This window comes from Tenrec ecaudatus, chromosome 7 (assembly GCF_050624435.1).
Source record: "Tenrec ecaudatus isolate mTenEca1 chromosome 7, mTenEca1.hap1, whole genome shotgun sequence".
Classification (NCBI taxonomy): Eukaryota; Metazoa; Chordata; class Mammalia; order Afrosoricida; family Tenrecidae; genus Tenrec; species Tenrec ecaudatus.
Window position 1 is genome coordinate 113,089,750 of NC_134536.1, and position 26,212 is coordinate 113,115,961.

Here is a 26,212-nt window from a genome sequence, read left to right on the forward strand (position 1 = left end):
CCACAGCTCTCCTTAGGAGAGAGGATGGTGACGTCATCTCGCGTACTGTGGACATGTGCCCTTGTGTTGTTGCTGGGTGCCGTCCAGCCCATTCCGACTCATCGCCGCCCTATGGGAATGAACCATTGTCCGGTCTGCACCATTCTCACCCTCTTCCTGCTCAGCCCTTTGTCCCAGGCACTGTGTCCGTCCATCTTTTGAGGGTCTTGCTCTGCTTCGCAGCCCCTCTACCTCGCAAGCATGACGACCGCCAGGATTGGGTCTCTCCTGGCAACAGCCAAAGTACAAGAGATGGCGTCTCATTATCCTTGCGTCTGACTTTACTTTTCCAGTTCTAATGTGTTCATTAGTTTGGCAGTCCATGGTAAGTTCAAGATTCCTGGGGAGCACCATAATTCAAATACATCGATTCTTCTTCAGTCTTCCTTATTCATTGTTCAACTTTCATATGCATATGAGGCCATTGGCAATCCCTTGGCTTGGGACAGGCAAACCTTTGTCCTCAAAGTAACATCTTTATTTTTAAACACTTTAAAGATGCTTTGTACAGCAAACTTACCCAATATAATGCATCATTTGATCTCTTGACTGCTGCTTCCATGAGTATTGGTTGCACGAGCAAGATGAAATCCTTGATAACTTCAGGTTTTTCTCCATCTATCATGATGGTATCTGTTGGTCCAGTGGTGAGGATTTTGGTGTTCTTTATGTTGAGTTGTAATCCACACTGAAGGCTGTAATCCTTGATTTCATGAGCAAGTGCTTCCAGTCCTCCTCACTTGAACCCTCCCCCCACCTGTGTGTTGGTTCTAATACTGTGGTGGCTTGTGTGTTGCTGGCATGCTCATAGCTTTTTCACAACAATTTTCAAATATCAGCAGGGTCACCTGATGTCAATGGGTTTCAGCAGAGCTTCCAGACTAAGAAGGAGCAGAATGCCCACCTCAGAGGAATTAGTCACTGGAAACTTTACAAATATATTATTAGGAGGGATCAATCAATGAAAAAGGATATCATCTTTGATGACAAAGAAAGGGCAGTGAAAGAAAGGAAGCAGATTGACATAGTGAGTGCAGCAATGGATTCAACACGACACCTGTGTGATGGCCCACAATTGTGTGCCAACCCCCACAAAGAGGACTGCTTCTGGACATAAGCATCCCAGAGGGATAGCCTCATCTTTCTCCCATGGATTAGCTGTTCAGTTCAAACTGCCATCCTTGTGGTGAACAGTTCAATGCTTACCCCACAGTGCCATCAGAGTTTCTTAAATAATTGAAAAGAAAAGATAAAATCAAAATAAGAAAACAGTATTCAAACCTATGAGAACATACTATTGCCATGTAAAGTGGAAACCGACATGAATCCTAAGAGAGGGCTTAACTCTACTCAAGTCCTCCCTCCACACAAGAACAGTTTGTTCTAATAACCTGACATTCCATGATGCTCAACTTCTCACTATGACTGCTGAAGATAAAACGGGTGTATACGCAAATGGGGTGAAGAAAACTGATGGTGCCTGTCTGTCAAAATATATAGTGTCTGGGGTCTTAAAGACTTAGAGATAAACAAGCGGCCATCTAGCTGAGAAACAACAAAGTCCACATGGAAGAAGCACACCAGCCTGTGTGATCATGAGGTGTCAATGGGATTAGGTATCAGGCATCAAAGAGCCAGAACAAAAATCATATCAATGTGAATGAGAGAGCATGTGAGTGGAGACCCAAAGCCTATCTATAGATAATTAGGTATCCCCTCACAGAAGGGTCACAAGGAAGAGACAAGTCAGTCAGGGTGCACTATAGCACCAATGAAACATACAACTTTCCTCTGGTTCTTTAATGCTTCCTCCCCCAGCTACTCCACCAACTATCATGACCCCAATTCTACCTTACAATCTGGCTAGACCAGAGCATATACATGCGTAGAGATAAGAGCTGGAAAACAGGGAATCCAGAACAAATAAAGCCCTCAGGACTAATTATGAGAGTAGGGATACCAGGAGGTTAAGGGGAAGGTGAGTTAGAAAGGGGGAACCAATCACAACGATCTACATATAACTCCTTCCCTGAGGGATGGACAAGAGAAACATAGGTGAAGGGAGACATCAGTTAGTATAAGACATGAAAAATAATAATTTATAAATTATCAAGGGTTCATGAGGGAGGGAAGGGGAAAATGAGGAGCTGCTACCAAGGTCTCAAATAGAAAGAAAAGGGTTTGAAAATGATGAAGGCAACATATGTATAAATCTGCTGGACACAATAGATGGATGGATTGTTAAAAGAGCTATAAGAGCCCCCAACAAAATAATTAAATTAAAGTTAAAAAAAATTTTAAGTTGGTAGGAAAATTCAATCATCTCTTAAGTCTATTTTTCAGGAACTTTTTGAGGCTCCCTTGTATGTCAGAACACTTGTTTTTACTCTCAGTTTGAAAATAACTAGTGGTTAAATGCCAACAATAAATTTAATTATTGCAAATTTTAAAATATGAATGAAATCAGCTTCTAAAATGCTTTTAATTTTAATCATTATGGTTCTAAAATGCATAAAAATCTATGTGTATATATTTTTATAGGTGTATTACATCATATGTATTATACTATAGATTATATTATATATATATATATGTAACCTTTAAAACATTATGATTGGCTCTTTCAGATTGGAAGTATTAGAAAATGGAATGCAAAATCATAAGGGAAAAATTATACAAGGCATATAGTTTACTGTTTAACATGGGATTGATGTGATTTCAATGACCACCAACTCTTCTCAACACTCAGTTGATACACATGAACACAAAACCACAAAAGAAAATTATAAAAAACAAGCTCAGTGCCATAGAGTCGATGCTGACTCATAACAGCCATATTGGACAAGAGGCTAGAACTGCCCCTGTGGGTCGGTGCTAAGCCCAACTGCTAGCTATTGGTGGTTTCAAACTCCAGACCTTGCAGTTAGCAGCCCAATTTATAAGCACTACACCATGAGAGCTCTTCACATGAACAAGAGAGACCATAACAAGTACTTGAATGTCACAAAGAGCTTATTGCTTCTGAGTTGTACTTGTAGTAATGTTACCAGTTTGGAATTATAAGCATGTATTTTCATTTATTTGAAATGAAATGTAGTTTCATCTATTTTCTCATTTTTCTTGCCAATATTCCTATGATATTTTTAGAGAATAAGGTAAAGCAGTATTGTCATTTTATAAGTGGGGAAATACAATTGAATTTTAAGTGTTCTATCCATTCATAGACAATTAAAGCAAATAAATTAGACTTGCTTCTCAATTCACAGTATCGTATTCTTTTGTGGAGACAGTAATGAAATATCTCTCAAGCCCTTATGATACACTGAGGATATATGATTCTTATAGTACTAGGTGAAATATTTCTCTGGAATGGCTTAATCAAGCCCATGCACCTTTTATGTGTCTGAAACAGAGCTTCATCAGCGTGTTGGAGCGTTTCAATAGATATTCTGTGAATTCCTGGAGCCTTGTTTTCTGCTAATGCTTTCAGTGTAGTTTGGACTTCTTCCTTCAACACCATTGACTCTTGATCATATGCTGCCTCCTGAAAGAGCTGAATGTGGACTAGTTCTTTTTGGGCCAGTGACTGTATTGTTCCCCTCTTCCTTTGATATTTCCTGCATTGTTCAAGATTTTTCCCAAGGAACTCTGTAATGTAATCTCAAAACTCAAGGCTTGACTTTTTTCTTCACTTCTTTCAGCTTGAGATTAGTTTATTGTATTCCTCCCTTTTGGTTTTTCAACTCCACATTTCATTTGCTCTGTCTTCTTGAACTGTCCTTTGAAAAGTTCTGTTCAGATCTTTTGTTTCATTTTTCTATTCCATTTGCCTTAGCTACTTTACAAGAAAAAGCAAATTTCACTTTGATCTTGTCTTTCTTTGCTGTCTTTTTAATGACCTGTTGCTTTAATCATGTATGGTATTCTTGATGATATTCCAGGGTCTTCTGCCATTAGTGTACATTGTGTTCAATCTATTCTTGAGGCGGTGTTGAAAGTCAGATGGTTTATAACCAGTATAGAATTTTCTCTCTCATGGACTTGCTTTAATTTTCCTCAGCTTCAACCTGATTAATATGAATAATTTGTGGTCTATTCCATAGTCGGCTCCTGGCCTCATTTTTATCACCAAGAACATATTTTCCAATTATTGCTACTTTCTCTCTGTTTCCAACTTTTGCATTCCTATCACCACTAATTATCAATTCATCTTGATGGCATCTTTGGTCAATTTCAGATTGATAGAATTCATGTTGATAGAATAAGTGATAAAATTCTTCAATTTCTTCATGACTAGCTTTTGTGTTTGGTGCATAAATTTGAATAATAGGTGTATGGATTGCATCTCCATTTATGGGAATAGATATTTTCGTATGATATATAGCATTGTACTTCAAGATACAATCTTGAAATGTCCTTCTTGACAATGAATGAATGGCATTCCTCTTGAACCTATCATTCCCAGCAGAGTAATCCATATGTCTGTCTGATTAAAAATGGTCAGTAGAAGTCCATTTCAGGCCACTAATGCCTAGGTTTTGATCTTTATGTGCTCCATTTCATTTTTGATGACTTCTAATTTCCTAGATTCATACGTCATACATTGTAGCTGTTTCTCTTTATGTTGAGTCTTGCCCCATCAGCAAATGAAGCTCCCCCAAACTTTACCCCCTCGATGTCATGATGGTTGACTCGGCTTTCAGAAGGCAGCTCTCCTTCAGGCACAATTTGAGTGCATTCCCACTTGAAGGGTTCCTCTTCTGGCACTGTATCTGAACATGTCCTGCTGTTATTTGTGAGGTTTTCACTATCTGACAATGCCCTGTCATTATTCATGAGGTTTACATTGGCTAATTACACAGATGTAGACAGTCTAGTTCTAGAAAGATAAAATATAACATAGAGGTTCTAAATGTGGGCTCTGGAATCAGATGGCTTCATTTAATAACCATGTGCCCTTAGTCTAATGACTTATCTGTCATTTCAGTTTTCACATCTATGAAATTAGAGTAATTTTAGTACCTACCGTATAGTATTGTTAATGTAAATAACAAATTATAATGATTTCCAGTGTACAAAAATTCTTTGATAAAATAATTATATCACACTAGTTGTCTATGAATAACATTAGAAGATAAGGTCTATATAGGTCAACCATTATCTATTGTTAACCCACTGGGTAGTTACATAATTTTATGTCAACTTGAAGATATATAAAAGTATAAGGGTAACCTGTCCATCCAGTCACAGCCTGAGGGTACCTCCTTGTGGGTGTGGCCTGCTCATATGTAGGGCCCAAGTAGTCTGCCTCTCTCTCTACCTTCCCCTTCCTGCTTGCTGGTCACCCAGAGAGCTATTAGAGCCCTTCCATGCTTCCTCTGACCTTGGATCCATTTGACTTTGCACCCACCAGCCTGTGATCTTTCTGCATTCCTTGTCATTGCATGTGGCTGCTTGTGTATCAAGAAGGACTTATGGACTTGAGCTAGAGTAGGTTGTAATGTTTTCATGATATATAATTACTTCTTGATATAGAGCTCTTTATTACACACATATGAGCATCAGTGGATGTGTTTCTCTAATCAAGACATACTAACACACCATGTTAGGTCTTCTCTTCAGTGGAGCAGTTGGTGGTTTCTAAGTGGCAACGGTTTGGTTATTCCCGCCTAGGAAACACGGTGGGGCAGCTCTGCTCTGTTCTATGGGGTCACTAGGAGTTGGAATTTATTCAATGGCATACATTGGCCACAACAATCAATTTAGGTAGTGTGGTAGACGTAAACCAGTTAAAGACCTAGCCTGCAAGAAGCAGTTCACAACTTCCTTTCTTGGTATGTAATGAAACCATGGGTAGTTTTGCTTTTAAAGACGGTGTCAAGAACTCCCTGAAATAAAGCATAATCTGTTGACAAATTAGACAAATATAATGCAAGCACATTTCTCCGGGAACACTAAGAATATTTATAATTCCCAGAGATGTGATGCTCCAATAGTTACAGTGAACAATACTTATGCTATCACGTCTTATGAGGGGATCAAGGGTAAGAATAGGCATCAAACATCAGAACCTTCTTATGTATTAGAGTGGCTTCATCCTTCGTTTCCCAAAACCACGAGTGACAAAGGAGATATGAATGGTGAAGAAGTGCTAGTGTAATACTGTCAAGAGATTTATATTACCAATTTCTACATTGACGGAATGATAATAAGCTGTATCTGCATGCAAATATAGCCATATTTTGCCTGTGCTACATGCTAATGTAAATCTACTCTCTAATTCAAAACTGCAACCCTCTCATGCACTTGCTTCCTGCTATTTTAACTATGTATTTCGCACTATTTCCCAAGTGTTTGTATCACAACAATTATTAGGTTGTAGTAGAGGGTGGGGGAGATTAAAAGACAAAAGAGAAAAGGTAAATACTTGGAAGGCATGATAAAATAGGTGGGAAATTTGTGAAATGTTCAACACAATCCTGTCCAACAAGAGTTTGTTGTTATTGCTGTTGGAAGGAATGTAGAGAGAGGGGGAGAGGAGAGATAATATCAGATTTCTATTTCCTTTCCAATCTTGTTATGTTTTACAGTCTTTGATTATCTTTACTAATTTGCAATATATACAACAAAAGCATGCTTCAATAACTTATCATAAACCCACAGGTGAAGTATTAGTAGCCAGCATTAATGTAATGGTTCATTCGAAATTGCAGTTCAATCCATAGGAATATACTCATGATAATGGGGAGTGCAAAAGGAAAGTATGTAAAAGCATGTATAGACTAGCCCAACCAGCCCCACGGCCCAGGAGTTCATGCCACCTTCCCAGTGACCCCACAGGACGGGCGAGAACTGGCCCTGGAGTTTTAACATTGAAACCTTTTATTGGAGAGTCAAGCCTCATCTTTCTCCTGATGTATGTGCAGGGTACATTATAGTACTACAAAACTTTATTTGAATATCGTGTAGTCATAGAGAAGATAAGAAGGACATATGACAATAGTTATCAGTAATTATTTCTAGCTGAGAATATTATGCTTATTGGCTGCTTTTAAATTTGTAAAATAATACATTTTGCTTTAATAATTAGAAAGTTTTAGGATCTTGTTTTTAATAAAATTCATAGAAGGAATCTAAATTATTAGGAAAGTTTCTTTCAATGACAAAGGACATTTTTTAAAAATTCTACTCACCTTGAAGATGGATAAGTGGGTTAAGAAAAAAACAAACAAAAAAGAAAATGGATAAGAATTTTAAATAGTTAGTAATTAAGGATTTACATAAGTTGGTCTTATTAACGACTCAGTACTCATCAGTTAAGTGTTTATGTCGTATATTTTCAATAAAGTTAAATTTAATAGGATGTTTGCTACTAGGAAAGCAAAACTTAAGTAAATAAAACATTTAAACTGTTATCACATTTTTATCTGAGTTCCTAATTCTTCCCATAATTTTATAAAATGGATCTACTTCCATCTTCCTAAATGTGAAATTGTCCAAGGATTAAGAAATGTCATGTACATATAAATGTGTACACACAATACACACACAATTTGAATTACATTTATTTTTAAATCTTTTTAAAGGATTAGAATTAAAGTATTATCAAAATACTTTTACATGCTGTAATAAAAGTATTTTTTAAATCTGAAGAGAAAATAAAGTATCTCATAGAGTATACTGACCTCCTTTAAAAATTTAAAAATAAAAATTAATTAATTAATTAAAAATAATGATTTAAAATGTAAAATGGATGAGATAGAGTACGTGTAGTAATTGTGAGCTGGGGATATTGGCTTACAAAGGTAAAATCCCGAATAAGAATTTTAAAAAGCATGAAAGTAAAAAAATTATAAAGGAACAAAATACATGAGCATATAAAAATCACCTGGCTAAAACTCATCTACTTTGTGCCAGGGGAGAGCAAGCACAAGACGACATTGCACTGCCGTTAACCACCCGCCCCTGAGGAGTAGAATATGCCTGAGCACTAGCGCTTCCACCCTGCAGCGACTGCCCCACCGTTTCTGCGAATTCTCATTAAGGGGGGTGAAAAATGAAAAGTCCAGGGAATAGCTGACCTTCTGTACTCCATCACAGAAAAGTAAGCAATCTGTCAATCCCAGAGGGTGCAAATGGAGACGCTTTGACTTCGCGTGTTATTCTTCATTTGGGCTGCTCCTTTCTGCTCCTCACTAAAAGGTTTAATTTTTCAATTTGAGGCACTATCGGAATAAAGCACGCCTCATTCGCCTGTGGGAGGGAACTGGTCTTCAACAATTCACTTCTCACTTCCTTTGCTTTGCGCACAGTCATAATTAGCTTCCGAATAAGTTAGGTAACTTCAACGGACTTATGGCTACAATTTTACTCTACAGTCCATATTTTTATCCTCTTTTTCCCTTTTCTGATATTCTGAAGAAGGTAATATTTAAAAGGACAAAGCTACTTTGGGGAATGATTTGATATTTAAAAAGAAAACATCTAGTCTCGTATGATTAATGAAGTATAAAAAAGAATCCATGAGTCTTGTATGAAGTACAAAGATTTTGGCATTTTAGCAATTTTCTTCCTTTAAAATGGATTAAATGATTAATAATTTCTTTTAAAACTCTGCCTAAAGATATTTTAAACTATACATTCAGATAAATAGAAGATCCATACCTTGTATCATTTCAACATCCTGTACTGATTGTTTTGATCTATACAGAAAGGGTTAATAGTAAACAATTATAGCAATTTGTAACTCCTTCCATTTCAAAATAGAATCGATTTATCTCCTGAATCCCGGCTACCAGTTCTTTGACCAAAGGGACCTTAGCAAACATGACATAAGCAAAAGCTTGAAGAAAATTTGTACAAGGGGGCTTGCCCTTTCCTCTTGCTTTCGGAACCCTCTGCAGAAGCTTTGACCAACCTGCTAGATGGGGAGATGTGTGACACTGGCACTTCCCACTGAAGCCGACTGCTGGACTGATGCATGCAGTCATCTGGGGCTAATCAGTTTCTAGGCAACCTACCACGTGACTGCGGGGTAATGGGCGTGAGCCACAGTCAAACCCTGGAAGAACTTCATAGCTGAGTTTAGCCCAAAGTGTCCACCCCATAGAACTGTGAACTTTTAAAAAGGCACGAATACAGTAAAGCTCAATGATACCTTGGTGTTTTGTTTTATTTTTTAATCAAAATAATGGCTAATGAGCAAATAAAAAGGTGTTCATCATCATTAACCACTAAGAGTAAAGCAAAAACAAAATAAGCTATCACCTTATCCATACATGAGTATGATAATAAAAAAGAAAAGAAACAGAAAGTGAGAGAGAGAGAGAGAGAGAGAGAGAGAGAAGGTATTTGAGATGCTGTAGAGAAATTGGAACAAGCATCCATTGCTGGTACAACTGCAAAATGGCACAAATGCTGTGGGAAACAGTTGGTGGCTCCTCAAACTATAACATTGAAGCATCATGTGACCCCAAACATTGATTCTGGACATTTCCCCAAAAGAACTGAAAGCAAGAATGTAAACAGAAAGCTGCCCATCCGTTGTAATGAAGTATTATTCACCCACAAAAAATAAAGTCCTGATACACATTGAAACATAGATCAACTTACAAAGCATTGTGTGAAGTGAAATAGGTCAGCCACAAAAGGATGAACACTATCTAATCTGACTTAGGTGACACAGGTAAATGTACAGAAACCAAGGTTTCTTTATAGGGAATGGGAAGAAGCAGTGAAAGAAGAGTGAGGCTCGGGACATTGAGTTTCTCTTCATTGTGGGGTAACTGGGAAAATCCTAGTGTAATGCTTGCACTATGTGATAAACTGAATCAATGTTAGTGAATCATACATTTAAGAAGTTGAATGGCATAGAAAATCATAAGCGAGATTAAAAATCCAAAAGATACATTGGAAAAAGATTTCCAATTCATGCTAAAATGAAAATCTTAATATTCAGCTACATAAAAAACTCCGAAAATTCATAACAGAACTAGCAACTCAAGAGGAAAAATAAATAGGAAGCACTAACACATATGCACTTCCACAAAACTATTCAAGAAAGTGAAATTAAAACAACAATAAAAAGTTTTAAATCACCAAGATAAACCTAAATGCTTCTCTGTCAGACACCCACTAAATTTTCAGCATCACGATAAATATGTAAGAAATACAAGGTAAACAACAAAATACAGATGGTACCCTTGAGAAATTTACACCACAAAACCTTTTCCACAGCACAACCATTATAAATTTCATCTAGCTCCACCAGCAAAAAAAGTAAAAAATATATTTGACATCACAAAGTTCAAAGAACAGGCGCTCCAAAGAGCTATTTTGTTCTCTCTTTATGCACAACGCTAACAAATTGGACTAAGTTATTTCAAAGCAAAACTCAAATTAAAGTGTCAAGTTAAAAAGAATAAAAATGTTTCCAGTTAAACCCACTGTGGTGAAGTGAACTTTCTTAATAATGGCTCTTCTATCCGTGTCTCTGTGGGTCACACCAAATGAGTGGGTGGGATACTGCAAATGGGGCACGTGCAACACTAACAGAGGGGACTGGTCAATATGGTTTCCAGTCCCCTGTGTATGAGAATCATACCAGAAGCAGGAATGGAGAGACTGCTAGGGACCATTAAGGAGGAAGAGCTACAGTGGAGGGTATTTGCCTGAGACGGCAAAGGTAAAGGTGGCCACGCCACACTGATTCCAGAGGTGGAAGCAAAGAGACCGTGGGAGAGCAAAGGGGCTGTACCAGAAACTATGAGACTGTGAGGCAGGGCAGGAGGCAGGCAAGACCAAGAGTTCAAAGACTGTATCTTTAATGTTTTATGATCTTGGCAGTGGTAGCCTCTTAACTTCCCTAATAAACCGCATACTGGTGAGTGATGTCTGAGAGCTCTGTGTGGCTTGCGTCCCAGTCAAAACAAGTGCCCTGAGCTCCTGCTCGGGCAAGTGTGACAAAACAACTTCACACTAATAAACGACCTACTCTCCGAGCCAGCTCCACTTGTTCCATGAGCTGGAAGCTTGCCACTCCGTGTGTCGCTTTTTCTGCTACTCTGTGTGCCGTTGGACCCCTGCTGGGGCTGTGTCGGGCTGCTTCACTCCTGTAAAAGCCTACCATCTCAGCAACCCAGAGGGGCAGTCCTGCCTCCTACTATAAGGTCACTGTGAGTCAGCGTAGCGTTGACCTAAAGGCAATGAGTATGATTGGGGGTTTGGGTTTGTTTATTGTTTTGGTTTTGGCACCACGGCTGCCACTATACTCTGGACTGGAATGGCACGTGGTCCATTCATAGCTCCTGTTTCTTGGTGGTCATGGATTCTCTATTTCTGCTTCTGAGATGATCCACTTTATACCCAGTGGAATAGCAAGTTGGAAACCCACCATATTTTAGACCCATACATTTGATATGCATGCTTCTACACAATCATTAGAGGGTGAGATCGTTTTGTGCCAACCTGGCCAAGAAACCCATGGGAGATTAACTGAAAGGCGGAGCGATAAATGGTTCGGTGAGCCTTGCCTTTCTAGTTCTCGGGTCTCTTGCTTTGTGATGGTCGGACCAGGGTGCAGTTCCCTACTTCAGCTGGCAAGGCTCTCTTCCTGCAAGACAACCCTGAGGAGAAGCCACATGGACCTACCCTGACGCAGCCCTGGGTACTGGAGCAGCCGTGTGGAGATCTCTGTCAGCGCTGAGATGCTTACACATTCACTGATTCTGTTTTCCTCTTGCAGTCAGCATCATTGCGTGTGCTTTGTGAGTTGGAGGAGGACTCTGCAGATTGGTGGTGGACATATGGTCTAATATTGGACTGATGGGCTTGGGCAGCACTGGGTTGGGAAGCTTTCTTAATGTACACTTACCTTTATATAAAACTGTCTCTTATACATATATGAGTTTCTGTGGATTTGTTTCCCTAGTTTGCCTAGACTAATACACAGTGGGGAAGGTGGGGACGGGGAGCGGGGTGGAGTGAGGGGGCATAGATTACAAAGACTATGGATAGAAGAGCCTTGCCAAATCATTTCATCCACTTTCCTTTTACTCAAAACTCAAAATTATAGAAGAAAAAGACAAAATTCCAGAAACACACCAACTACTTAAACACACAGAGAATAAGCAAATCTTCACAGACATATAACAAAAGAAGAAATTGAACAAGAAAAACTCCCAATAACAAGTACCATTCCAGACAATTTCACTGGAGAAGGCCACCACAACATTTAGAACAACCGAAACCGACTGTACTCAAACAATTGCCATTACTTTTCTATAAAAGCACAGAATACTCTAAAATTTATTTTATGAAGCAAATTTAACCCTAAAACCCAAACTAGGCAAAGATATCATTACAAAAGACAATAGCAGATCACTATTCCTCAAATGCAAACAAACATACATGCAAAAAATTTTAACCAAATCTTAGCCAATAATATCCAATACTATACTTTAAAAGATACATTCTGACCATTGGGCTGCATACCAAGAATGCAATGATGATTCCACATTAGACAACAAACAGCACAATCCACCCCATTAAAAAGAAAGGAAGGAAGAAAAGAGTGATTCTATGGATTAACGCACAAAAGGCATTGGACAAAACTCAACGCCCATTGTTTTAAACAAACAAACAAACCAAAACACTCAACAAAACGGAAACAGAACAGAAATTCCTTAAAATTATTAGGGTCATATACAAAACCAGGCGTCACCATGCGTCCCAATGGAGAGAAACAGGCGGCCTTCCTCTTGCAAAAGGGAAACCAACAAAGATGCCCTTCATCACCATTCCTGTTCGGAATTGTGCTGGAAGTCCTACCCGGAACTGTAAGCTATGAAAGGGACACTGAAGACATCCATATTGGCAGAGAAGTAACGCTCTCTACGTGCAGGTGACATTATCCTATAAATATAATATTGCAAGACACAGCAAGAAAATTGTTGGAACCAATTGAAAAATTGATTATGGAAATGACTGTACTTTTTGAATATGATTGAAATACTGAATTACATGACGTGAATTATATGCCAATAAAACTGTTTTCAAACTCATTATTATATTATTGTTCTTTGGAGCGGTGATGTCGAGTCTAACTCCTAGCCACCCTATGTGACAGAGTAGACTTGCCCCCCAGATGCTTTGGCTGTGATCTGTACCCATTCTTGCACCTGTGGAGCAGCTGGGTAGGCTAAAACCATCAATCTTTCATTTGGCAGCCAAGTGCCTAAGTATTTTGCTACCAGGGGTCAGCTCATGCTGACTCATAGCAAGCATATGTACCATAAAACCAAACACTGCTCAGTATGTGAAGTTCTTACAGTCATTGCGATGTGTGAGCCCTTTGCTGCACCTACTGAGTCAACTTATCTCCTTGAGGGTGATCCTACATGTCATCTGCTCTTCAATCATTTCTGTTCAACGGGTCAAGTCTACTCTTGAGATGATTTCAAAACGTGGGTAAGAAATACTCAAGGCCATATTTATATATGAGCAATTGATGGTCTGTTCCAAAGTCGGGCCCTAGACTTGTTTGGCCTGATGAGATGAAGCTTATCCATCATCTCCTACACAGGTATAGTCAGTTGGGTTGTTGTGTGATACAAATCCAAGGGCATACATTTATGTTGCTGAAACTGGTTGTTTGCCATGAAGCCATTTGTCTTGCAAAACTCAGTCCTGTGATCTCCAGCTCGGTTCCTATCACCAAGGTCATATTTTCCAACTACTGGGCCTCCCTTTTTGTTTCCTACTTTCACATTTTGTAGTCCTGTAATTAGATTAATCTATTTCAGACAGAATAAATTGGTAAAATTCTTCAATGTCCTCATCATGGCCTTCCTGGTAGTATATAAGTTTGAGTAATAGCTTTATCAATAGTTACATTAACAATAGTCATCCAAAATTCACTGGTTCATTATCCCTATTGGCTGATGGAAGAATGATTCCCGTCCCTGGAAGAGCCTTAGGCAGAGTCTAAACAACCAAGATTATTAATATTTCCAAAGTGTCCCCAGATGCTGCCTTCCTGTAAGAAAAAGCCTGTCACTGCGATTGTTCCATGCTCCTTCTGTGAAACACCCTGCCCCCTGGCAAGCTGTCATCCTCCTCAACTCCCAGCGCAGTTAGTCCTGTTAGTTGCCCAGGCCTGTGTAACAAAAGATCACAAATTGGGTAAGTTAAAGTGTCAACAAAGCTGAGCTTCCTCCAGATTCTAGGGAAGTGTTCTTTCTAGTATCTCCAAGGTTAGAATCTCCCAGTTTCTGGTGGCCCTTGGTATTCCTTGATTTGTAGCAGCATAACTAACATTTGTCTCCATCATATCTCCATTTCTATTTCTGTGTCTCCTCTGCTCTTGCTAAAAGACATGAGTCATATGAAATTAGGACCCCTTCAGCCTGACCTCATGTTCATGTAACTATACTATTTACATCTGGAAAGACTAGTGCTCTGGACTTTATTTATTTGGAGACACAAATAAATCAATTTTGAGGGATCAAAGTATGCCGATGCCTGGCTGATGTTGGAATACCACCCTCTACGCACTCGATGCACCACCCTGCCATTGTTACAGCGGCAACCCAACCCCTCCAGCAGGTAGCTCACCTAAGAGCAAGTCCTTCCACTTGTACTCCACCTCGCTTCCTAGGGCTCAAAACTCCAAAACCTAAAGAAGCTATAGCCTCTGATCCCTCCTTTGCTCCTGTACTCCCAAATTCCCTGGCAATTAAAAAAATTTCTTCCGGTTTTAGCCTAGAACAAAAATCTCTTAAGCATACCTGTCCTTGCGTATGCTCATCCGTGGGCTTAAGGATCACGGGTACACTGGCTCAGCAGAGAGCCAGATCACTCCCAATTTAAACTCAGCCAGGATCCACTTTCAATGGTTATGTACTCACTGAAATGATGTTTATAACTTAAACATAACAAATACTCAAATCATAAATAGAAACAGAATTATATAACCTTCTGGTGCATGTCAGTCTGAAGAGATTAAATGTTACCCAGAAGTACCTTTCTCTGTATCTATTCACTTTTATACCCAGAGCTAAAGGTAACTCCTATCTGAAATCACCTGAAGGAGGACCATCGGTGTTTCAAAAGCAGAAGCTGAGAGTGATGAGCTGACATATTGTACTAAGCTTTATTTCTTTTTTTTTGAACTTGGAATTCACTCCCTACTTGGTTCGTTGGTCTCATGTAAATCCCCTTTTCTTTGGATTCACTTTCTGAGCAAATGCTCGCTATTTTGTGTGCAAGTCCTAAAGCTTTTGAATGTGCTTTGGATTTAAAATACCCAAAAAAAACCCTCATTACTTCCCTTATGTTCTTTTTTAAAAGGCCAGGGTAATTTGTTTAAAATTAGAAAGAAGTACTTCACTGTGAGGTCAAATTATTGAAATGAGTTTCAGTGTAAATGTGCATACATGCATGTAGAAAAAGAGCCAAGGAAGAGCTTTAAAAAAATGAATCTGTCAAAAATTTTGGTAAGTTTCCCATGTCTAAAAACCCAAAATCATTGCTATTGAATTCATTCTCACTACAGGACAGAAAGAACATTCCCACAAGGTTGAATCTTTTGAGAAGTCAACTGCCACATCTTTGTCCTACAGAACAGCTAGCGGGTTTGAACCCCAGGTCTCTTGGTTAACGGCTTACCCACTGTACCACCAGAGTACTTCACTGCCTACGTCTAGTAGTAAGTAACTGTATATATTTATGCAACCACAACAAGAAGCATTTAACACTTAATAGATTGCATCAGTCTTGTACACGTTTCAAAATCAATGTTTAGGTTTCTACTCATGTGAACATAAAGGTAACGTCTTCTCAGACTCATCAGGATTAACTGGAATTATTGATAAACATGTTTTTTAACAGTAGGGTTTAAATACAATTGTACTATTATTATAATTAGTCACTATTTTTCTCATTTGGATTAATGAGCTCAACTTTAACACATTCAAATATGCACATTTTCATTAATTGGATCTAAGTGTCTAAATATGCATATTCAACTAAAGTTTAATAATCTATTAAATCAATTGCTATGTCTATAGATTTGCCAATCCTGCATTTCATGTCCAGAACAACATAGAAAAAGGTAAACAACAACAATAAAAATTAAAACAAAGAAAAACCTCACCTGTAAAGAAAGCAGAAAATATTAAGAACTAGAACAAATTCAAATGGCTCGTAAGGAAAATCCAATGATAGGGTGCTAAATTTTGACCTAACTGCATCTGCAGCAACCCACTTTCCCATGCGTTCATGGGCAGAGGAATTCTCCTGGGGCTTAATCTAGGCGTATTTCCCCTTCGCTTCAAAAAATTGTTTTTAGCTAAAACAACTTTAAAATGGGTCTCACAGGAGATCAAATGACAAGATATTACATTTTGATCTAACGTTGTCTTACACAATCAACTTTACAATGCTCTCTGGCTGATAAGAGAGCCATCCACATCCCTCAGCTGTGATGGAAGAAGACTCGCTTGAGGCTAAGTCTGTGTGTGGACCCTGTAAGTGGATGTTGGTCCTCCATTATCATCCATAACCTTCTGCAAACCAGGCATTCACAGTTTAAGCTCTGATGACATTCACTCCTTCAGGTTTGTATTCTACTATTTATAATCCTTTGATCAGACAGACTAATGGGCTTCTTCCATGTGGACTTAGTTGATGCCTCACTTAGATGGCTGCTTGTTTGAAAATAAGCCTTTTACACCTCAGATGCTATTCTTTCTGAGAGCCAAGCACCATCTAGTTTCTTCACTGCACCTTGCTATAGCATCAAGCAGGGCCATGTCTTAAGAAGCAATAGTTAGAGTGGGGCTAGAATTAAGTGCAAGTCTAAAATCCATTCATGCATCTATGGTTTATGTAGGTCTCTGGTTCATCTTGGAGACATCATCGTCATTTATGTTAGAGAACAACATCAATCATCCCCTGGGGCATCACATCCACTACCACCAAGTCAAGGCTGAATTCTAGCAACCCGGTATGGTAGGAGAGGATGGCTTCTGTGAGCCCCCACGCCTGAAAGTCTTCACTGGAATAGAAAGCCTCATCCCTCCACGGTGGAGCTGGCTGGCGATTTTAAGTCACCATGATCTTTTAACCTGACCTCTCTGCCTGGAATACATCTGGCCACAAATCCTCTTAGAAGTGCCTGCTTTGATTGGACTGTTTTTTTCTGAAAGCACCCTTAAGAAACAAAAACAATTGTTATTACTGAGTAAACATGTCTGCAGCCATGTTGGTCACAGAGCCAAGTTTAAACAACTTTGGAATAAACTGTATGTGCATGGCTGGTAGTCTTGTAGCAACACTTTTTGACCACTAAGAAAACAGAGAAGGTTACTCACATTTTCAAGAGCAATACTCTTCATACAATGAAAATAGGTGATGGATCTATTTTATTTGGAGTGAGTTTCAAAGAACCAGGGAAGGCTAGGGTCAGACTTGTCAAGTACAACATTCTAGAAACCTAAAGGAAATGGTGCTTAGGTAATGCCTTAACCAAAACTGAATGAGATGCTACATTTAAATTTAAAAGACCATATTTCCATAGAACAGTATATTAATGAGTTTGCTACTAGAAAAGTGGAAAACAGTAGAAGAAGATAATGAACTAAAAGGTAAAGAAAGAATAGGCATAACGAAATTTTAAATGTGCTTACAAAGCATACAGATCCTCCTGAAAATGTCGAGCGCAAAGAGAGAAGCGGTTACAGTTTGAAGACAGTGATGACGATGGCCCATCGGCCTCTCTCTGGAAAAGGAGGCAACATATTGTGGGGCTGCACGAGGGCAGAGGTGATCAAAATACATAGATCCCTCTATCTCGAATGACTGATAGAACGGGGCACCAAACAATAGTTCCCATTCCACATGGCAACCCTAAGTAAAGTAGGCCCCCAAACCAAAAACTAATTAAAAATATGCCTAGCCTCTGCCCCGTCTCCAGAGAAGATGTCGAAAAATAACCTTTTCTAATGCACATCTGGAACCTTTGAAAACCCTCTCTCTCACTGCCCGTCTCCGGTCTTTCCATGAGTGGCCTTGGTGCCTTGACATTCTCTTATTCCAACCTCTAGTGTCCAGCACTCCAAGGTTCCTCCAAATTGGGCTCTTTTGCCCCCTCACTGCCCTCCATTGCATGCCCTCCATCTTCACACGGTGTCACACTATCTCCTTCCCCACCTGACCACAAGGAGTACCACTATTGCCCACAGATCCCAAACTCCCTGGGAAACCCAGAAATCACCTCACCTCCATCTCCATCGTCCCTTGCTTCGCAGGGAAGCCACAGAGATAGAATTTCTGCAGATTAAACATCTCATCTCAGATTCTGATTTCTACACGGAATTTTAAAGGGAGTGCCAGCAACCAAGCACAAACCCCTCACTTTTATTTCTTGATGATTTCTGAAATCAACCGGGAGAAGAGGTCTTTTGTTTATTATTTAAAACTAGAATGCATGGTTTGATCAGCTAAAACCCAACAAAGCAAACACATTGCTATGAAGTCAATTCCTGCCCTGTAGGCAGACGAGCATTGCGCCTGTGGGTTTCCAAGATTCTAAATCTTTATGGGAGCAGAAAGCCTCATTTTTCTCCTGTGGAGCAGCTGGTGGTTTCAAACTTCTGTTCTTTTGATTAGCAGCCCAGAATGTAACTGAAAGTCGGTTAGCCAACTCACATCTATGGCAAGTACCAGGACCTTCCTGGATTTTATGGGGTGCAAAGGTAGATAAGTCTCAAGAAAATGTGCTACGTACTTACAGAAATGACTTTATGGAAGTAGAAAAAGATTCAGAAAATGGGGTGCTGGAAATCTGGGAACACTCTGGAGGCTTCATGAGCCTGTCTATGAAACTGCATGTTACCTGGAATCTCTCTAGAGAAAATGAAGGTGTGTCGAGTTGTTTCCTGGTCTGTTCACCTGGGGATGCGCACAACTCTATTTGAATGATTTATGAAGATGTGCTGTTGCTATTTTAAAATACAGGCTGATATAAAAAATGAAGCTTGTTTTCAAAGGAATTTGTTAATCAACATATCACTGTAGTTATACACAGAGGTTCGTAATCAGCCATCATAATCTCTCTGATCCTGCAGCCTGGGGAGTGGGGAAAGGGAGGGTGAATGTGTTCAGAGCCAGATGAAGGTAGAATGATGAACTGGGGTTAAGAAAAAAGATAAATTGTCACACAACCCCTACATAAATTTCACAGTGGCTGAATGAACCCAAATAGACCCTTCTGCGTTGTTTGATGAATAGGTGATATTCTTTCAAACTGTCAGTACATTTGACTAAAATGCAGAGCTCTGCTCTTTCTTGGTCATGTAAGAAAAGTATGTCCTTTATATCCAGCATATTCCAACACAACTTATGTAGCTCATCTAAACATATTGATGTCATCTCATAAATTCCATCTAAATATTTCTTCTTCACAAGTTTTAGAGTTTTATCGACATGTAAATCACCTATCACACCAGCCCATGGTTTAAACAAATTAAAAAGAGTTGGGCAATTGTCCCTGCGATCAAGTTGTAAATGTTTCTTTAAGTACAGTGGTTGTAAATATGGGGCCATTTGGACATGTCTGGATATATTTTGAGGTAGTGGCTTTTGCTACTAGCATCAACTGGGGATGCATCAACAAGGGATGATGGTAAACACCCCGCAATGCACCGGACAATTACCACAACAAGGTATGTCAACAGAGTCAAGATTGAAAAACACTCCTCTAGGTTTATATTATATGAAGGATATAAATAATTGTTCACTCGTAACTATTCTTCCCCCTTGCATCCTAAATTCATTCCATATTCCTCATTCAGAATGGGGTTTGATATAAACAAGGGGCAAAATAAGTAGGGAAACAACAGTTTGGAAGTCCTAATTGCCATTTCTCCAGTGTGACCTGGAATATTTTATCCTCACTTCTCTCATCAGCCAAACAGAAAGCTTGACTCCACTCCCAAAATCAATGATATAAAGATCAGAAACTAGTGCGATGTCTTAATATGCTACACGAAGCTAAGGGGCTATTCATACTCAAGGCTGATTTTTATTTAATCTATTCATTTAATAAAGTACTCATCGAGCCCCGAGAGCCCCTGAGTATCACAAATGTTTGAGTGCTCTGTTCGAACACAAAAGTTAAGTCTTAAAGCCACCAGAGACAATTCAGAAGAAAACCTGATGATTTACTTCCACGGATGGGCCATTGGCCACTCCGCAGAGGACAGTCAACCATGCACACACGGGTCAGAAGCCTTAGAGGGATCCTATGTTCAAAGGAGAACATACTCAGGAGAAAAGATGGTTCCCATTCTCACTGACACTCAAAGCTAGTGAGTGGAAAACAACATACCGTTGCCTCTCCTCTTGGCACAGTGTCTGCCTGGCCGCACAATTTCAGCGTCCCTGCTGTTAGGGTCTGGCACCACTGGGCACCGTCTGCACTCATGCTTCGGGCTGTCTGCGTGGGACCAGAAGAGTCTGGGTGCAGAGCTGGGCACCTGCAGAAACTGTGCGCTGGCGGACACAGGAAGCTGGTCCTCAGAAAATAAGGAAGTACCTTTGAAAGCATGGAGTTCGAGTGGAAATTAACCAAGAGCAAAATCCCATAGAGGTGTAGAAGAAAGAAACATTTGTTCACAGCTTGGTCAGCGTAATTTTCAGTCATTCGCTGAATTGATTTCTATTCTTTTCTCTGTCTGTATCTAAATTATAATGCATAGGAGCCATATAATATTATTATCGTTATTTTTAATTAATTTCTAGTACCTAATTGAGGATCTCCGGCGGCATCGTGGGTACGTTCCCAGCCTTCAGGCTCTCGCGGAGAGAGTAGGCTTTCTTTTCTGGTAATGAAGAATAGTTTGGGAGACCCACAGCGGCAGTTCTACCGTCCGCGAGAGTAGCTATGTGTCAGAATTTTTCGTGGCAGTGTGGTTTGGCATTGGGCTGCCTAATCCACGCTTGGGAGAAGGACGGGAGAAGCAGTTCTATCCCGCCCTATAGGGTCGGTGTGCGTCGGCACCGACTTGACGGTAGTGAGTGTGTTTGGGACTTGTAAAGGGACATTGCTTGATAAGGCTCTTCCATTCACTGTCTTTGTATCGCTCACCTTGGGTGGGAGCAAGCAAACAAGCTACAGAGGACTTTCATGTTGGGGTTCCTTGTTTTTTACCATTGCTCCTAAGAGAGCCATCCAAGAAGCAGGATCGGGAAGAGTCCCTTGACCATCAAGAGAACAGCTATCAGCAGAGCCTGTGGGAAACCCGTCTGAAGAGGCAGAGGCACCAGAGGCGGGGCTGCGCTGAGTCCCTGAGGCAGAGCAAGGCAGAGCAGAGCAGCAGTGTTGGGACCATTGCGCAGACGCACAGGCTGCCTGGCCTTGGGAACCAGACAGAGGCCCAGAGGTCCAGAAAGGGACCTAGCAACAGGCGAGGAGAGGCGCCGCTGAAACCAGAAGACTACATTCTTCCTGTTTTCTGATCCTGACTTGTGAGAACCTGCTCAATTGCCAAACATACTCCCTAATCGGGAGTGCCGTCTGTGAGCTCTGCATGACTACTGCAATAGATTCGTGTGGTAGTTATACAACTGTTCATCTGAGAGGGTCATGAGTGAAGGGGTGGTCTAGTCTGTCAATCGGATCATGGCCAATGAGGCTTCTGTGTGGGTATAGCCTTCTCCTGAGAATTCTGGGAATTCTGGCATTTCCTTCTTGGAGGTAGGAGACTCTGCTCACACTCTGGGAGACATGGCAGCTGACAAGACACATGGACCCGCCCTGATGCAACCAGGCCTCTGAAGCTGGAGAAGCCATAAAGACCCCTGCCAGGAGAAGCCAAGTAGAGACCCCTGCCAGTGCTGAGATGTTTCCAACGCCACTGGATCCAAAGACTTTCTACCCACTGGCCTGTGATGCTGTACATTCGGAGTCATTGCCTGTGTCCTGAGTCTGAAGAGGACTTTATAGATTAGTATTGAACATAGGTGCTAATATGATTTATGGCCTTGACTAGACAGGGCTGGGATGCTTTCTCAATGTTCAATTGCTCTTGTATGTAAATCTCTTTCTTATACACACCTGTGTGTCCATGGATTTGCTTTCTAGTCTACCCAGACTGACACAAATCTCCAACTCAGAAGTGTAGAGTGGCATCAGAAGATGGTAAAGAAGAAAGGAGGATCTGACCTCTGCCTTGTGGCACCTGGCATGATGCTGTTGTCGAGTTGGATTCTCTTTCCCCTACTGAAGTCTGGTGTGCCCCCCTCCCGCCCCATGCCACCACCCCTCCCAGGCCAGTTCCTCTCTGGCATTGTTTGCGGAATATGATAGGTTCCCAGGACTCGCTTCATGAACAGATAAAGATCGAATGCTCCAAAGCCAAAGATCACTCCTCACATTAGCATTACTAGGCACTGTAATCTTGGGAATTGAGGTATTCTGCCTGTTTTTCACTTTCCTCAACTGATAATAACTAGATTTTATAAATGATATATAAATCAATTGAGTGATTTAGAATTGATAGTTCTTTCATTAGAAAAAAACCCAAAGATTTCTCCTATCTTTTCCATTCTAATTTAGAATATTCTCTGTCTCTCCCTGTCCCATCAATAAATTAAGTCTAATAGGGACTAAAAAATGGAATGAAAAGTTTAATTTACTGTATACCATCCCAGGTGAACGTGTGCACACATACAAAGATAGGTTATGGTACACGCTGAGAAGGTGGGAAAAATCCTGTGAAAAGACGCACAGAGGAATGAGTATGTTATTAAGCTTTTCTGCTTATCACCGGCTACTGTGTAGGGAAGTGAGAAAAGAAAAGACGAGTCAAACATTGTTTCGTACTGACCCATCAAGCCAGGCCATACAGGTGCAACTTAGAAAACACTGAGCAGATTGTTCTCAATGTGAAGGTGGCTTGAAGGAGGCAGAGGAGACTTTGACACACACTCAACCCTCCTCTTCCTCCCCCGGCCTCCCTCCTCAGAGTTACTGCCACACGAAGCCACTCCTGCCATGGTCCTTGGGATGTCAGGTTGGTTAAAAAAGTGAATTGCCACTAGCTGGAGTAGGAGAAAAGGGCTGAGTGAGTAATCAAGTATATTTTTTTAATTTAAAAAATACCATTAGAAGCATGTAGACAATATTGTTCAGAGTACTACAGAGATTGAAAGACTTACTGCTGTGTTTTGTAAGATATTGATTTAAGCAGCGATTCTCTGCCCTGGCCTCCGTCAGTGAACATTCTTAGCTCTCTGGGTCCATATTTGACAGATATCCCAGGCTGGGCACTACTGCTCTGGTATATTAAGAAATTTTTTGAGAACTGACCCAGCTTACAAATATTATGAAAATAACATTATCATAACAATGTGACTTTTATTTGGTGATGTGTTCATGGATTCTCCCCTTACTCACTGTCTATGCCAGTAAAATAAGTGCTCATTTTTCTGTGGTATAAAAATAAGTCGCATTTAAATATATGGCAGCCAGATATGCACACCGGGCATATTCAAATTTTAAAATCCCCGTTGTTTTCTAAATTTCCAGGCTCAGTGGATGTAGTGTGTTTACACGGATGTCTCTATGGTTTTTCACTGAATCTGGCAACTGCACCATGGAGGCCATGCCTGTGCTCTTCTGAGCAGCATGCAGAAAGGTCCAGATTAAAAATCTAAGGCGGTCCCTCGACATTCATGAAGACAGACAGGCATGTAAGCCCGGAAGTGTGGTAGCCTTTCAGGGACCAAGGAATGTTACTGTCTGAACCGCCACTCTGCAATTCAGCTGCCACGGTGCAGCCTCTGGATATGGCTGTGACCAGCCATTGTTTGCCTAGCGAGGCCGTGGCTGCCTGGGGAAGTTGATTTGTGGAAGGCATTTATTCTCTTTTAAATGTTAAGAACTCAGTAGGTCAAAATATAAACACTTTTTTTTTATCCGACCAGGTTGAAAGAACATGAACAATCCTCAAACGGCATGATCAAATATGGTTCAAATGACAACATCAGAGGTGGCAGACCCCACCAGATTTCAGTTTTGTGAATATCTTATCCACCATTTGAACAATGGCGAGAGGCTGACCTGTTTGGCTTAGCTATCAAAGGGATCCGTTGTTATCCTGTAATGACAAAAGTGGGCCTGCATGACAATTTCACAGCCAAAGCCATTTCTTTCCATGTTACCCTTTTAAAAACTGCCAGGTAATTAACTTCACAGCGGTTTTGTTGGCAAAGTCATACTACAGATAAAAGGAAACATTCATTAATAATTGACCATAAGAACTGTAGTTAAATACCGCTGAGGTGATAGAATCACAAACAGAAGATAGAGTAGAGCGACTGAGAGATGTTGGAAGGCAGAAGCCATCACACGGGGAGTTCCAATTCCGGAGGGGAGAGAAATGAAAGAAAGTGGGACATCAAAGCTAGAAGGTAAAAGCATTACATACTGAGTCTTTATTTGGATATATTCTATACTAAAATATAGTATTCTAAATCGACATACAATTTCCCCTTTAAAAGACACTCAGGAGCGTCTTTCAATTATGGGAAGCTTCAAAGAGGTAAGGTAATACACAGCATGACAGATAACCAAAACATCATCACAGCACATGATGAAACACCCAATTAAGCCACCCTTATCAAATTACCACACATGGGAGAAGGCATGCTTCTTGGATGCACATATTTTAATCACTCTAGATTCCACGGTCACAGGAAGGCAGAATGGACCACATTTACAATGCCACTCGTGCTTTCATTTAAGTCAAATATAGCCCAGTCTATGTGGCTATTGTGCATCAAAGTGATACTTCATTTCCACTTTAAGGCCTGTGTCTTCTCCACTTAACTAAATACTAGTAAGCTTTATCCTACTATCCAGTTACAATATGAACGTTGTTTATTTTCCTCCTATGCAAAATCATCTGAATGATTTGGGGGCAAAGAATGGTATGAGTTCAAAGGAGTCCTTGGATAAATAAAACCTTTCATCTGCACAATCTCTGCGATTCCTTTCATGCAGAAAATAAAAACAAAAGGCAAAGGATTTACTTCATTGCAGATTCTCTTTGTGTAGCTCAGCTTCACTATCGGTTGTCCATGAATTCTGAGCAAAATCAGAGAGAGAAGAACCTCACATACAAAAAATAATTCCTTTACTGTTACATTTGTATATTGTTTGAATGATGCATATTTAAATTGCTTTGGTCTGAGGATCAGTAAATAGCATCAAGCCTTTTCTACTGATAATTGTCTTTGAGGAAGTGTAGCAATTAAACTTCTGGCGTTTTTTAATTTTGCTTTTGCAACAAGGAAAACTAGATAGTGAACTTGCTATTAAGTTGCTATGGGCAAAGTTCAAAAATAGAACTTAGAGTTTTCCATTTTATTTAACCTGTTTATTCTAAGAAGCAGCGCACCTTGTAACCTTAGGAATTATTTTTATTTATTTCAAAAGGAAAAAAAACAGATATTTTCATCACTCTAAATTCCTGGGTAACAAGAACACAGAACTGACCACGTTTCTTATGCTGCCCACACTTTCAGTTCAAGTCAAACATTTCCCAGTCTTTTCAGCTCAGAGATGAAACAAAGTATCTCCTTTGTTAACCAACAGCATAAAGGACGATTTAAGCCATTTAGAAGATTTCAGATTTTTAGAATAATGTAATCCTGGAAAATATGTTATTGTGCATAGTTTGAAAGCTTTCTTTTTAAGAAACTCTAACTTTATACATTATTGCACTTTTTTAAAACCAAACTTGAAGTCTTTTTAACAACTCTGAATCACTTTTGACTGTGTGTTTGACAGCTAACCACAAGGTGAGAGGTTCAAACCCACCAGTCACTCCGCAGGAGAAAGAATAACACTTTCTACTCCGACAAAAATGTAGTCTCATAAACTCAAAGGGGCAGTACTGCTCTGTTCAGTGGAGTGACCGAGAGCCAGAATTGGTTTTATAGCAGGGTTTGTTTCGTTTTTGCCCTATAACAAGATGCTCAATTATTATATGTGTTTCCCAGAATAATACTGCTTACTTTCCCTTAGGATACAAATGCTTTTAAAGCTAGATATAATTTTATGAAATAGGGAAAGGTCTCATGAATTATTTTAGATATTTAACCTGTC